Below are 13,089 nucleotides of genomic sequence, written 5' to 3' on the forward strand. Positions count from 1 at the left end.
TTGGACCACGCAAAACAAAACAAAACAAAAAAGTAGGCATGTAAAATTCAGTATCACTTTATTATGACAATGTGCTACCCGGCCTCCCAGCACCCTGCGCCAGACATGAATATTTTAGTAACCAAGGAGGAGCAGCGTGAGCTGGAAGCATAATAATCCTTGTAGCCTAAGCACTTCTTTTAACGCTGACTCGGGAGGTTGTCACTGCTCACCGGAGCAGAGCCCGAGATGGCACCCGTGGGAGGGTGCGATGGGGGATGTCCTGGGAGCCCCTTCCCAGCGGATGGTGGCCCCGGCACTGCTCTGCTGGACCGTGGGGCCACCCTGCCCCGGGACCAGGGATGGAGAGATGGTGCAAGGGCAGTGGTGGCCCTCCCACCACAAACTGCTCTGGTCCAGCTCTCTTTCCAGATTTTGCACTGCGCTGGAATTTCCCCAAATAAGCAAGAAGAGGTGTTTTGCCTTCCCTCCTGCCTGGATATCTGCACGTTAGGCACAATAAGACACTGTTTTGTGGACACAGTGTGATGTGCTACAGCCACCAGCTCTTGGTCACTACCCAGGAGGCTGCTGCCACCACCTCTCCCTGCTCCTAGGGCTGTTATCCCTGCTCCTAGGGTTGTTATCCCTGCTTCTAGGGCTGTTATCCCTGCTCCTAGGGTTGTTATCCCTGTTCCTAGGGCTGTTATCCCTGCTTCTAGGGCTGTTATCTCTGCTCCTAGGGTTGTTATCCCTGCTTCTAGGGCTGTTATCCCTGCTCCTAGGGCTGTTATCCCTGCTTCTAGGGCTGTTATCCCTGCTCCTAGGGTTGTTATCCCTGTTCCTAGGGCTGTTATCCCTGCTTCTAGGGCTGTTATCTCTGCTCCTAGGGTTGTTATCCCTGCTTCTAGGGCTGTTATCCCTACTCCTAGGGCTGTTATCCCTGCTTCTAGGGCTGTTATCCCTGCTCCTAGGGTTGTTATCCCTGTTCCTAGGGCTGTTATCCCTGCTTCTAGGGCTGTTATCTCTGCTCCTAGGGTTGTTATCCCTGCTTCTAGGGCTGTTATCCCTACTCCTAGGGCTGTTATCCCTGCTTCTAGGGCTGTTATCCCTGCTCCTAGGGTTGTTATCCCTGCTCCTAGGGCTGTTATCTCTGCTCCTAGGGTTGTTATCCCTGTTCCCGGTCCCTGCTCCAGTGCAGTTGTCCCTGCCACCGCTGCAGTTGTCCCCTGCTCCAGTGTCACTGCAAAGCCACCGAGAGCAAAGCATGTCCCCTCCTGGGATGGGTGAGACCGAGGTGGGCACCCAGGGCCTGGTGGGACAGTTCTTGTCGTGGCTCAGGTGCTCAAAGCTAAGCTCGTGCTGAACTGGAGCCTGAGAAGTCAACAGATTGTAGGATCAGGTCATGAGATGATCTACAAAACTGGGTGTCTTTGATCAGTAAACACAAACATTTAACTTTCCAGATCACCAAGTTTCATTAAAAAAGAAAGCCTGAGTAAGTAGAAATGATTTTATATTGCTGCTAAAGAAATTGGATTAAGATAATAGGGTCTCGTCTGAATCATTACACATTTCATCTGCAATTTTTTTTTTTCACAATTTCATTATTCAAAACTCTGAGTATTTGCTGTATTCATTAAAAAAGAGGGCAAGAGATGCAACCTTAGCACTGAAAAGAAAACAAAGCTTGTCGGGAAGAGAGATATTTTTACATTGTAAGAATTGTTTTCCTTTGTACTTGGGAACCACAAGATGCAGTTGGAAAAATGGATTTATTGGGTGTAGAAACAATTCTTTCTTATCTCTTACTATCTAAAGCAGACACCAGAAAAACCCCACAGGCATGTGAGACTGCTCGAATTAGCCACCTGGAAACACAGGCAGTCTCCTGGCAATCCAGAAGCAGCAGTTAAAAAGAGAAGTATTCCATAGAAAGGTCCATAGCCTAAATTAAATAATTTGCACACAGGAGAATCAAGGATTCGAACACTGCTCCTAGGAAGCTGTTCCTGTTGGCTGGTCCCATTTCCTCTGATACTGAACTGCTTTGCGATCAGAACAAATATTATTGTAATTTAGATGGCGTTCCCTTCATCCAATTCAAAACCTTTAGTTTAATTAAACTAAAACTTAGTTTTTAAAAAAAAAAAAACTAAAATATTTTAAAAGTTAAATTCAATTAATTACATCTAATTGAAAATTTTCTGAAAGTTGGAAGAAAAAAATCAGTTCTCAAAGACTGGGCTAATATTTAGCAAGAAAAGGTGGTGGTGACCTGACTTGTCCCCCCAGACAGGACCGAGAGCTCTGACACCAAACCTCCCGTCGCTTCCCTTACTGAAAGATGGAAGAGGCTGAACAACACCAGCATCTCAGTAATGGCTGGGAGGCTGGAAACGGTGCTTTTCAGGGCCTTAAAATTCTCTGTTTTTCGACTTTTCAAAAAAAAAGGATCACAAGGTGCTTTGATTACACTATATTGGTGCTGCAACCCAATGGCTGTTAAATCTAGCAGGGAGTGGGTGGCAAGGCCCATGGCTGGAAGCTGACGCCAAAAAAAACCCCAAAATTAGAAGTGATCCCTATGCTTTTAGCAGCAAGTGTAATTAACCCCTGGAACAAACTGCTCACGGAAGGGTGGAGTCTCCCAACATCGTCAAAGCAAACCAGTTAAGGCTGGTTGGCTCTGAAAACACGTGTGAACAGAAGAGATGCAGAGAGTTTAGCCCATGGTGGGATGTGCATGCCCGTTTGTTTTCCAGCCTAGGCAATCCGCCCCTGGAGTGGTGGGGGGATGCGTCTGTCGATACCTCTCTAAATCACCGGACGCAAGACTAAAGCTGTCCGGCTAAACCCACACTAAATAGCTTCCCGTAGCCGGGGATCAGGTGCGGGCACACGGCGGCTTAGTGGAAGTCAGGTACAATTTTAGGCTATTATCCCTATTGTCATGGGGAAGCGCTCAGGGGGAGTTAAGTGAATGTATTCCTAATTAAAGGTAACAGAATGGCTCCCTGAAGACTGAGTGACTCCTTTTAGTCACAGTGGAAGTACCAAGGGCAGCAGCAGTGTAAGATAAGATGTCTAAATTCAGCTGTAATGTTGGAAACACAGCTCAGTTTCTAGGGACTACTCAAACCCTGGATTTAGTGATCAGCTTGGCACTGGGGTACCAGTATCACCTTTGTGTGGTCCTGTAGACCTAGTGGCAGTACTGAGAATGAGCACTGGTCGGTATTTGCTGGTCAGTGAATGGCTCCAGGAGAGGTGGGGTTGGAGATACCACTGTGCTCGAACACACCGTGCCCTTGTGCACCTTGTTTGACAACACGGGTGTCTGAGGTGGTACAGGGACGCTCCTTTGCAGGGTGCCAAGCAGTGATGCTCTGGCACAATTAAAAATCCAGGTGTGACTCAGTTTCCCAAGCACAGTCATCTACAGCCATTCGTGGTGGATGTCTGCTAGTCCAGGACATCTCCCAGGGCCAGCAGATGGGACTCAGCTCTTGCAGAAAACCCACATCCATCTGGACCAGTGGCTGCAAGCAAGATGCAGCACTTCAGGGTATCTCAAAGGACATCACACGCGTGTCTACATCTAAGCAACCAAACCTTAGTACCTGCCCCCCAGACTTGTATATGGGATTACTGTCTGTGAAAGAAGGAAGGTAAAAAGCAAAAAAAAGTAAGAAAGAAGTACCTATATCTCAAGAACCTGTAGGCTGCCAGGACGAAAAGCCATTCTGCTGTGCACCTGAGAGGACCAGTTAACCTTTACCTGCACAACTCAAACCAAAGAAGTGGGCATTCACAGCCACTTTGAAAGGCACATTCAAAATGATCAGACATGTCACTGCTTTAAAATTAAAGCAAGGTGTCAGTAACGACTTTGATTTACTTAAAAGCATGCCACTTGTCACCTTGCATTTTCAATTTCCTATCAGTCAGCTTCCTCCAGTAAAGATTTAACCTTGGGCTCTTCTTGAAATGGTTTCCTTTGGACTTTTATTATGTTTCCTCCTGCTACATCTGTTCAATTTCTGCAGCGTTCGGAAGCAGCTGCACATTTCATAGCCAATCTAAAAAAACTTGCTGATGAAAAAGTGCTGAGTAACATGTGTGGGTTTTTTCAGAGCTCTTAAAAACCATGCAGACGATGAGACTATTTGAGGGTCTTGTTTGGGGGTCTAGCTCTAGTTATTCTCTTCTATCCCACGGTATTTCTTTTCCTATTTTATTCATTCTGGTATCTGAGAGTTAAATTTATCGCAACTTGTATAATAGGTCTGTGCTGGTTTTGGTTGGGTAGAGTTGATTTTCTTCACAGCAGCTAGTGTGGGGCTGTGTTTTGGATTTGTGCTGGAAACAGTGTTGATAATACAGAGATGCTTTCGTTATTGCTGAGCAGTGCTTACACAGAGTCAAGGCTTTTTCTGCTCCTCATACTGCCCCGCCAAATAAAATAATATTATTATTTTATTTTATTTCAATTATTAAACTGTTCTTATCTCAACCCACGAGTCTTCTCACTTTTACCCTTCCAACTCTCTTCCCCCATCCCGCTGCGGAGGGAGTGAGCGAGCGGCTGAGTGGTGCTTAGCTGCCGGCTGGGGTTAAACCACGACAGGTCACGTAGGCTCTAGTAAATATATAGGTGGGCATCTTCAAGGGGAACGAATCTCATTTTAATTGCCATCTGAAGGAACTTGTGTCTCTCCGTTGATGGGGCAAATGCTAAGTCATTAATTTAAGATAGACACCTAACTCCAGACCTGAGATACTGCAGGTAAATAATACAGGTAATACAGTCTAGTTATTTACCTAGCATACATACCAGGGCTAAAACTTGACGATAATGTGCACTTTTATGGCTTGGCTTTGCCGAGTCTCCTTGTATTTTGGTTGCAAGTACTGCTCAACGGGCACGCTACGAGAAGGCAAATGTCCACCACGTCTGACAGCAGCCGAGAACACGTCCATGTCTTTTCTATCTTCAGATCTCACAGGGCAAAGCTGAACGGTAGGCACGTGCGGAGACACACGCAACCCTCCTTTGATGGGAGTGAGAGGGACTGAGCTTTGCTTGTCTGAAACCACGTGAACTTTTTAGTATCAATAACTAGAGTTATTGTTTTTGTTTTAAATTGGCTGTAGTAGCTGCAATATATTAATGTCCAGCTAAAGGAATGCCTAATGCAAGCATAAATCTTCTGAAATATTTATAGCATACATGTCTCAACATGTCCTGTATTTATAGGCAAACCATTTAAATGAATATCTGATAAGGAAAAAGACTATTAAGTTGAGAAAAATCTTCCCTTCCCAGCAGGGCTACAATGAGTATCTGAGCAGCTAAATGAATAAATCTGCTTGGCACTAATATATCAATGCTGCATGTTCTATAAACTTTCCATGCAGGAGAATATAAATATCTGACAAAGAAATAATCCTATTAAAGAAGAAAATTGACTGCAACTCAGAGCCATATGGATAACAGGTCTTCGCAGTATTATCTGCCGGGTCTTTGATTCTCTGTCTCTCCTAACTTTTTTTTTTGCCTCAACCTTAGGGAATCTTTTCTGAAGACATCTCCATTTAAAGCAAAGTAGCCAGAAAATCTTTCACAGTTCTAGAAAGGACTCTCTAGCCAAGGAAGGATTTCACACAGCTTTAAGGGCTGAAGGGATTATTTTATACATGTGGTTTGACTTTCTATATTGCACTGATCAGTGACTTACGCAGCGGTTCATGCATCAATTTTATTACCTGGATGGGGGTGCCGATGTGTTTTGAAGTAGCGAGACTAAAGGCGTGCGAGGGGATGGAAGTGCATTTGCTCCCTCCGGGAGAGCAGCCAGGTTTTGAAGCTCAGCACGAACCGTGGCCACCTGCAAGCCGTGGGCAGCAGAAAACAGAGCTGGTTTAGGTACAGCTCCAAGCAAAGCATCAGCGCTTTGGTGCACATCACATGCCTTTGGATTGCACCAGGGGAGCAGGCAGCCGAGCTGCAGCCTGCACTTCAGGTAGCCCAAATTTCCAGGAATGTGTTTGTAGACTAATTCACACAGGGGACTGCTCAGTTTTAGTCACAAGCGAAGGATGGGACCGTTCATGGGTTTTGTTTTCATAACTTCTCATAAATTCAAGTGTAACAAAAGACGTAGCAATTTCATAAGCCCTGTAAAACAACTCCTTGTCTTCAAGCAAAAGCTAACGGTTTCCACAGCTAAATAAATGGACAGCCCCCCCGCCCCCCCGTCTCTGCCAGGGATTCGTGTGTGCTAACATGTGAGTCAGGGTAGACTGAGAAAATTAGAAAACTCATAATACTGTTAAATAAAACTGGGATTTTCAAAAGGCACCTGAGTGCAGTAACTAAATCTTAAAGGATTTAAGCAACCTCATTCTTTTCTGAGAATCTGAGTGGAAAATAACGTGGTGTACATGCTCTGAAACTTTTCTATTAATAAAAAGCTCCGATTTGGTGGAAATTGGAAGTGATGGGAGTCAGAGAGGAGAGGGACCCACTGTGTTCCCATGGGTTAGCAGCGGGCAGCCTCTGTGCCTCCCCCTCCTGGCACATGGGTCATTGGCTTGGTGCACTTGTTTCCCAACGGAAAGATTTGCATTCAGGCACAACCGAAATAATTATTAAAGTGCAGAACGAGCCTGCCTCTGTGCATCATGATATACCCAAATAAAAATCAATACCTACCCCACAGGATTAGTTCTGGCCCCAGGCTGTACCCTTCCAGCTATCGCAGGAGTTTCATGTTGGACTTGGTTTTGGGTACCCTCTACAGTCACTGTGTAAAGAGCCATTTTGCTTGTGTAAAGCTGTCCCTCTTAGGGCTGGAGGGGACTCAGGCAGTGTAAAAGATCCTTGCTTCTGCTTCCAGTGCTGCCTGTCTCCACTTTACCCCAACGCACCGCTCAGGCACAGATTGCCTAAGTAAAAGTTTTCCTTATTTTTGTGCCCCTCAAGCCCCCATCGCAAACTGAACTGTATAAAAACATTGCTCATGGGGAGTAGGATGTGCTGCTGAAGGGAAGGATGCTCTTCCAAAACATGCTTGGGAACAAACTCATTAGAGACAATTTTGTTTGCAGACATCTTTCTTGAAGGCAAGTTAATTTATGGGGAAGAACAGAAGTTGCAATCTGGCAGGGAAATCTTCCCAACGTATTTGGCAATCCCGGAGAAGCTATAAATCTGGGTAGCATCCCCTCTTACAGCTTGACTCCCTCTGTAAGGCCCCCGAAGGCATCATGGTGTGCAGGGAAGGCTTGCTGCGGTCCTGCTCATCCCACACACCAGTGACATGGAGGGGATGGGCCTCCCCTGCTGCTCTCGCACAAGAGGCACTCGGAGCTGCAGAGACAGCAGAAGCTCTGCTCAGCCTCTCCTAGAAGAGGGTATATGAAGGGAGCAACAAGAGTTAAAGGCAGAAACAATGATTATCACAAGCAAATAGGTTACCAGCAAGACCTTTTCTCCACTAAGTCCGTTGAGGTCTTCCAAGTAGGACTGGTGTGGCACCCAAAACCAGTGAGCCAAAACCAGTGCATCAGAAACTGGTCAACAGGAGACAACAAGTGCTTACATAGGCTTGGAGACCACAGAGTGTGGTGTGACAAAGAGGCAGGAGAGCAGGGCAGGGCAACTTTTGGAGTCAGCATCACCTTGAAATGAAAGCCAAAGCATGTCCTGAGACAACAACCTCAATGCGCCTTTGTCACCTGGATTTTACTTTTTTTTAATGACACGAAACCAGAGACTGAGGACAATGTGACCATTCTCTTCTTTCTCGGCTTTGTCTAAATCCTATAATACAAAACATATCATTGCTGCTTGAGCTTTTCCTTCTGGTTTTATTTCTTTTCTTTGTACCTCTCCCTTCTTGCTTTCCATGCAATGAGGATCTGGTTTGGCCAGCCAAGGTCACTTTTGTAAAACAAAAGCCTTTTGTAAAATTGAAGCAAGCCTGCAACCAAACAAGGCAGCCAGGCACGAGAGACCCCAAAGCTGCTGCAAGTTTGCAGGGCTTGGGATGGCTGACGGGCATGGCCCATGCCTTTACTCTCCAGTGGTGAAGGTGCCTGAAGAGTTTGGTCCACAAATAGAAAAGAACATTTTCTAATGTTGCTGTTTATTCTCTTCCCCTTTTATGCGTTCATTAGTCTCTGTTGGTATGCAGGGAAGCAGCCCAGGACTTTGAAAACAACTGCAGTAACAAGCACTCCAGCTTGTTTCAGGAAACTTTTTTATTTCCCATCTGTAGTGCCATCCAAAAGATTGTCAAACAGGATTTTTTTTTTTCTTAAACCCTCAGCATTTAAAGACAAAAAGAATAAAGGATATTGTTGTTATGAATGCCTTTGTTAGTTCTTTATTTTCAAATGCAGTAACTCGTTTTCTTCTTTTTTAGATCTTTAATAACAGATTTGAAAGATGCAGAACATCAATTATTTGCCAGCGGCCAAGGGAGACCCACACTTGTCTTCAAAACCCCAACCACGTTCGCCTGCTGAACCCAGCAATAGTTCCAAGCCTGCTTTTTCTCTACGTCATGGGAAAACAAGACTAATGTTACCCTCCTGTGGGTGTCCAGGCCTCCCACAGGGTTGGCTCATCACCCACGTGGATGCTGATTTAGTCACACTTGTGACCCCAGGGATGTCTCAGTGCAGAAGCCAAGGGGCTCTCACAAGCCACGGGCTCTCGAGGGACGCACCTCTGACACCTGCAGACACGTGAATTGAGTCCTTGGTTTCTCTTGGTATTTTAGGACTGCTTCAAACATCAGAGAGATGAGTTTCCAGATGAAAGGGTTTATTTCCACTTTTTTTGTTCTAATGAGATCTGCATGAATGTTGATCCAAACCCAAAATATTTTTCAATACTTTCAGTGGCTGAGCTGGGAAAAAAAGTGATTAACTCAGCTCTGCTTCTGGGGTAGCAGATGTATCTCTTAGCCTGCGTTGCAAAGCTGTAGCTGAGTCCTCAGTGATCTGTTCCTCCTTATTTCACGTCCTGCCAGTCCCCCTCCTGGCTTCTGCCGCTCGGTAGCAGCTCTCGCTGTTGGTCACACAGTCTCTCTCCTCTGGTATCAACTTTATCAAAGATAATTTGTATTTTCTAGCTTAACACACTTGCAGGCCTGGGGCAGGCACATGGTTATGGAGAACACAATCACCCACTTTTCATAGAATAGAATCAATCATAGAATCATTAAGGTTGGAAAGGACCTCTGAGATCATCGAGTCCAACCTGTTAACCTAACTGCCAGGTACATCTCTACACCATGTCCCTATGCGCCACATCCACATGTTTTTTGAACATTTCCAGGGACTGTGATTGCACCCCTGCCCTGGGCAGCCTGGGCCAGTGCCTGACCACTCTCTCCGTGAAGAAATTTTTCCTAACATCCAACCTAAACCTCCCCTGGCGCAGCTTGAGGCCGTTCCCTCTCGTCCCATCGCTTGTTCCTGGGGAGCAGAGACCGACCCCCCCGGCTCCAGCCTCCTTTCAGGCCATTGCAGAGAGCGATGAGGGCTCCCCTCAGCCTCCTCTTCTCCAGGCTGAGCCCCCCCAGCCGCTCCTCCCCAGCCTTGTGCTCCAGCCCCTGCCCCAGCCTCGCTGCCCTGCTCTGGCCACGCTCCAGCCCCTCCATGGCCGCCTTGGGGTGCGGGGCCCAGCGCTGAGCACAGCATTCGAGGGGCGGCCTCCCCAGTGCCCAGTGCAGGGGCACCATCACCTCCCTGCTCCTGCTGGCCACACCGTTCCTGATACAAGCCAGGATGCCATTGGCCCTCTTGGCCACCTGGGCACACTGCTGGCTCGTGTTCAGCGACTGTCGACCAGCACCCCCAGGCCCTTTCCCGCTGGGCAGCTCTCCAGCCACTCTTTTTTTTTTTTTTCCCCATCTATTCCCTTGCCAGTGCTTTCCCTGGAGAGGCTGGAGTGCTGAAGATGCTGTGCCCAGCCACAGGCATGTCCTGGTGCTGCGGATAGCTGCAGATGCAGGAGGGCTCGCTGAGAAAGGAGCATGAAGCAGATACAGATTGTCCAGCGATGCACGAGGAACGCAGCCTGCACCAACAGAGCCATCTGTGCTCTTCCACAGCAAACACACATACCTTTGAAGAAAGCCACTGAGGCGGTTGCAGAAGTACTCCATTTTGGAGCAGTTAAGTGTCAAGCAAATGTTTTTTTGAGGGAGAACTTGTTTTCTGTGAGTAGAGAAATAGCAGAAGTGGGACATTAGGGTCCCACAGAACATAACTTCTCTAAGTGGGCTTTGTCGGTTAAAGTTTTTGGGGGTAGGGAGGAAAGATGGGAAGAAATAACCCTTTAGGTCAGGCATATGAGAAGCTCCATGCTTCTTGCTTTTGTTCCTTGTCTGATACTAGAGCACTTTTGTTTGTCTTGGATTTTTTTTCTCTCGCAAAGCTTAAGATTTGAGACTGTGTTCCTTGGCTGTGTTCCAGGGTCAAGACACTCTTCCTGTGGCTTTTCCCTATGGGCAGTGCAAAACCAGGGCATGCAGCATAGGGGTGATCTGGCTGCAGCTTTTGAGGCCCTTTTTCAACAGAAAAAGCAGCAAAATGTGGGTTTTTTTGGACTGAGAAACTTTGGAATTGCCTCCAGCCAGGGGTACCCCGCAGGTTGCCTTTAGGAAGAGAAAGGGATGAAGATGACCAAAAGCTGAGAGGGGCATGGGCAGGAGCTGGCTGCAGCTCATTGCCAAGGTCCTCTATGAGGTCCACAGCTGAAATAACTCTGATACCCTTGCTTTAAATTTTAACAAGTTCCATGCTCCTAACAACAAATCATTATTTTGAAATGTTCCCTAAGATTAGGAACTGCATGCTTGATTGCACTGCGGAGGGGAAGTGCATGACGAAAAATGGAAAAAAGAAAAAAAGCACTCCTAGCTTGAGAAGCCCCCAAATAATGATCTGGGTGCAGGTGTTTTGTAGAAGCAAAGAAAGGAGAAACTTTAGACTAAAAGGACTGTGGTAACTCCACCATCAGATGGCAATTTTTACGTGAGCTAAGCATCTTGCCCGAGAGGGAAATCTCCTGATGAATTCCCACTCTAGCTGGCTAATGGTTCAAGTACACGCTTCAACGAGGAAATAAAATTGATCCAAAACAGACATACCTGTTTCAAACCTTGGATGAAAAGTCTTGATCCCGCTTCTACCGATTAGGATCAGCTTTTCCATTAACTTTGGTGAGGAGAGACTGGGCTTCAAAAACCTTTTATGAATACTTTCCAAAGGTAAGTGATGAACAGCAGCAGTTATGGAAATGACCGAACAGAATAAGAGAAAGTAAACGTAGACCTTGATCCAACGAACAGCCTGTTGATGTGTTTAACTTTGAAGTGAACAGGCTTCTAAAGCATGCAAAATTAAATATATGCATAAATCACCTCTTAGGATCAAAGCTGAGGTGAGTGACAACCTGGCCTTCAAACACCAGAAAAGGAATTTTTTAAATTAGCCAAGAGAAAGAGGCTGAGACAGCAAGGGGAGGAGTGCAACCAACATCGTCTACGTTTCTTTGGCTCTGTTGCAGCTCAAAGGAACACAGTGTCCAAAAAAGTTTAGCTTTTCTGAAGGGCAAGTAAAAGTTGCTGAAGTTCTAATTTGGAGAGAAAGCCTAAAGTATCACAGGGGTGAAAGATGAAATCAGTACGATGTGGGAATAAGAAACAACTACACAAAGACCTGACGGAAGAGCACAAGTAGTCGCTTATTGCAAAAGAGAGACAACTCCAACCTTCCTTCTCTGAGAGTCAACCACTAATGTATGAGGGAATTGTTTGGGTGGAAAAAGGGATACAATGCCTATATATGAATCTTTGTACATTTATCATGCTCTACGATAAGCTCCAAAGCAAGCTGGGGTATCTGCCACCGTGATTCTCACTGGACAGCCCATCTCTTTGCAATATGAAGATATTTAAGCAACTGAGTAGATGTGAATCTTTAGCTTTTATTAGTGCTGACAGAAACTGTGGGTCCGTAGCGCTCCCAATAATGAAGCCATTTCTCTAGAGTGCTCTCCTTTACAGAATCGTAACACTACTGCTCAATGGTCTGCTAAGAAAAAAAAAGGAGCATATTGCACCAAGTTTTGCACATTTTTTACTAAAAGCCTAACTAGAGAGGACAAACAAAACTGGGGTGAGGAGATGATACAGAAGCAGAGTGAAGTACGATGACAGCAAATGTTATTTTCAGCAAATCTCTCTGAGGAGGAGAAGGAAGAGATGTTAACAAAGTATTTTACTATGGAATTGGACATAACTAAGTTCCAAAAGCTAAACTCTTTTTCCGAATATGTAGTTACCATAGTCATCTGTGCTGCATGCATTATTATTCTTACTATTATTTCTAATGCAGTTGCATGGTGTTTGTCACTAGTATTTGAGCCTTTGAGCAAACTAATGTACTTCTACTCTAAACGCACCTGCGTTGGATGATAACACTGCCATCGCTGCTGATGTTACACCTGAAGTCTTAGGCAAAAAGGAAGCACAGTAAATAAAGAAAAGAATTTACTGTCAGTATAATTTGCAATCTTAACACTCTAATTCAAGGATTATTATTAGTTTAGTTCTAATTGTTATAGAAAAAGACAAATTAATACTGTTAGAGTATTTTTACACGGAGAAAGTCTCAATGAGAGCAATAATACAATTTTATTTGTAATAAAAATGTGCTGTGCTCACATTTCCATTGCTCATCCAGGTCTAAGACTCAGTGGCTCCGGAGCTACCAGGGTTTCCATCTCTGGAAGCTGAGCATTGCTAGTGGGCATCCTGCACCCCATATTAGCCCCTGCCTGCCACCCCAGCAGCTGGGTGACCACGCACCAGCAAAGCTGTTTCGTGCTACAGGGAGCACCTTTGGGGATGCAAAAGCAGTGGGGCGGGGGCCATCCCTGGGAGCTCGCAGGCATGGAGAGACAACAGCAGGGAAAAGGATGGGGCTGAGGTTCGAAGCCCCAGACGAGCATCTTCCTTCCCATGCAAAGATGAGTGGGAGCCAGTGAGTGGCTTGGTCAATGCTAGACACTTAGGCAGAAAAAAC

Source organism: Platalea leucorodia, assembly GCF_965183815.1.
Source record: "Platalea leucorodia genome assembly, chromosome: W".
In the NCBI taxonomy this organism is placed as follows: Eukaryota; Metazoa; Chordata; class Aves; order Pelecaniformes; family Threskiornithidae; genus Platalea; species Platalea leucorodia.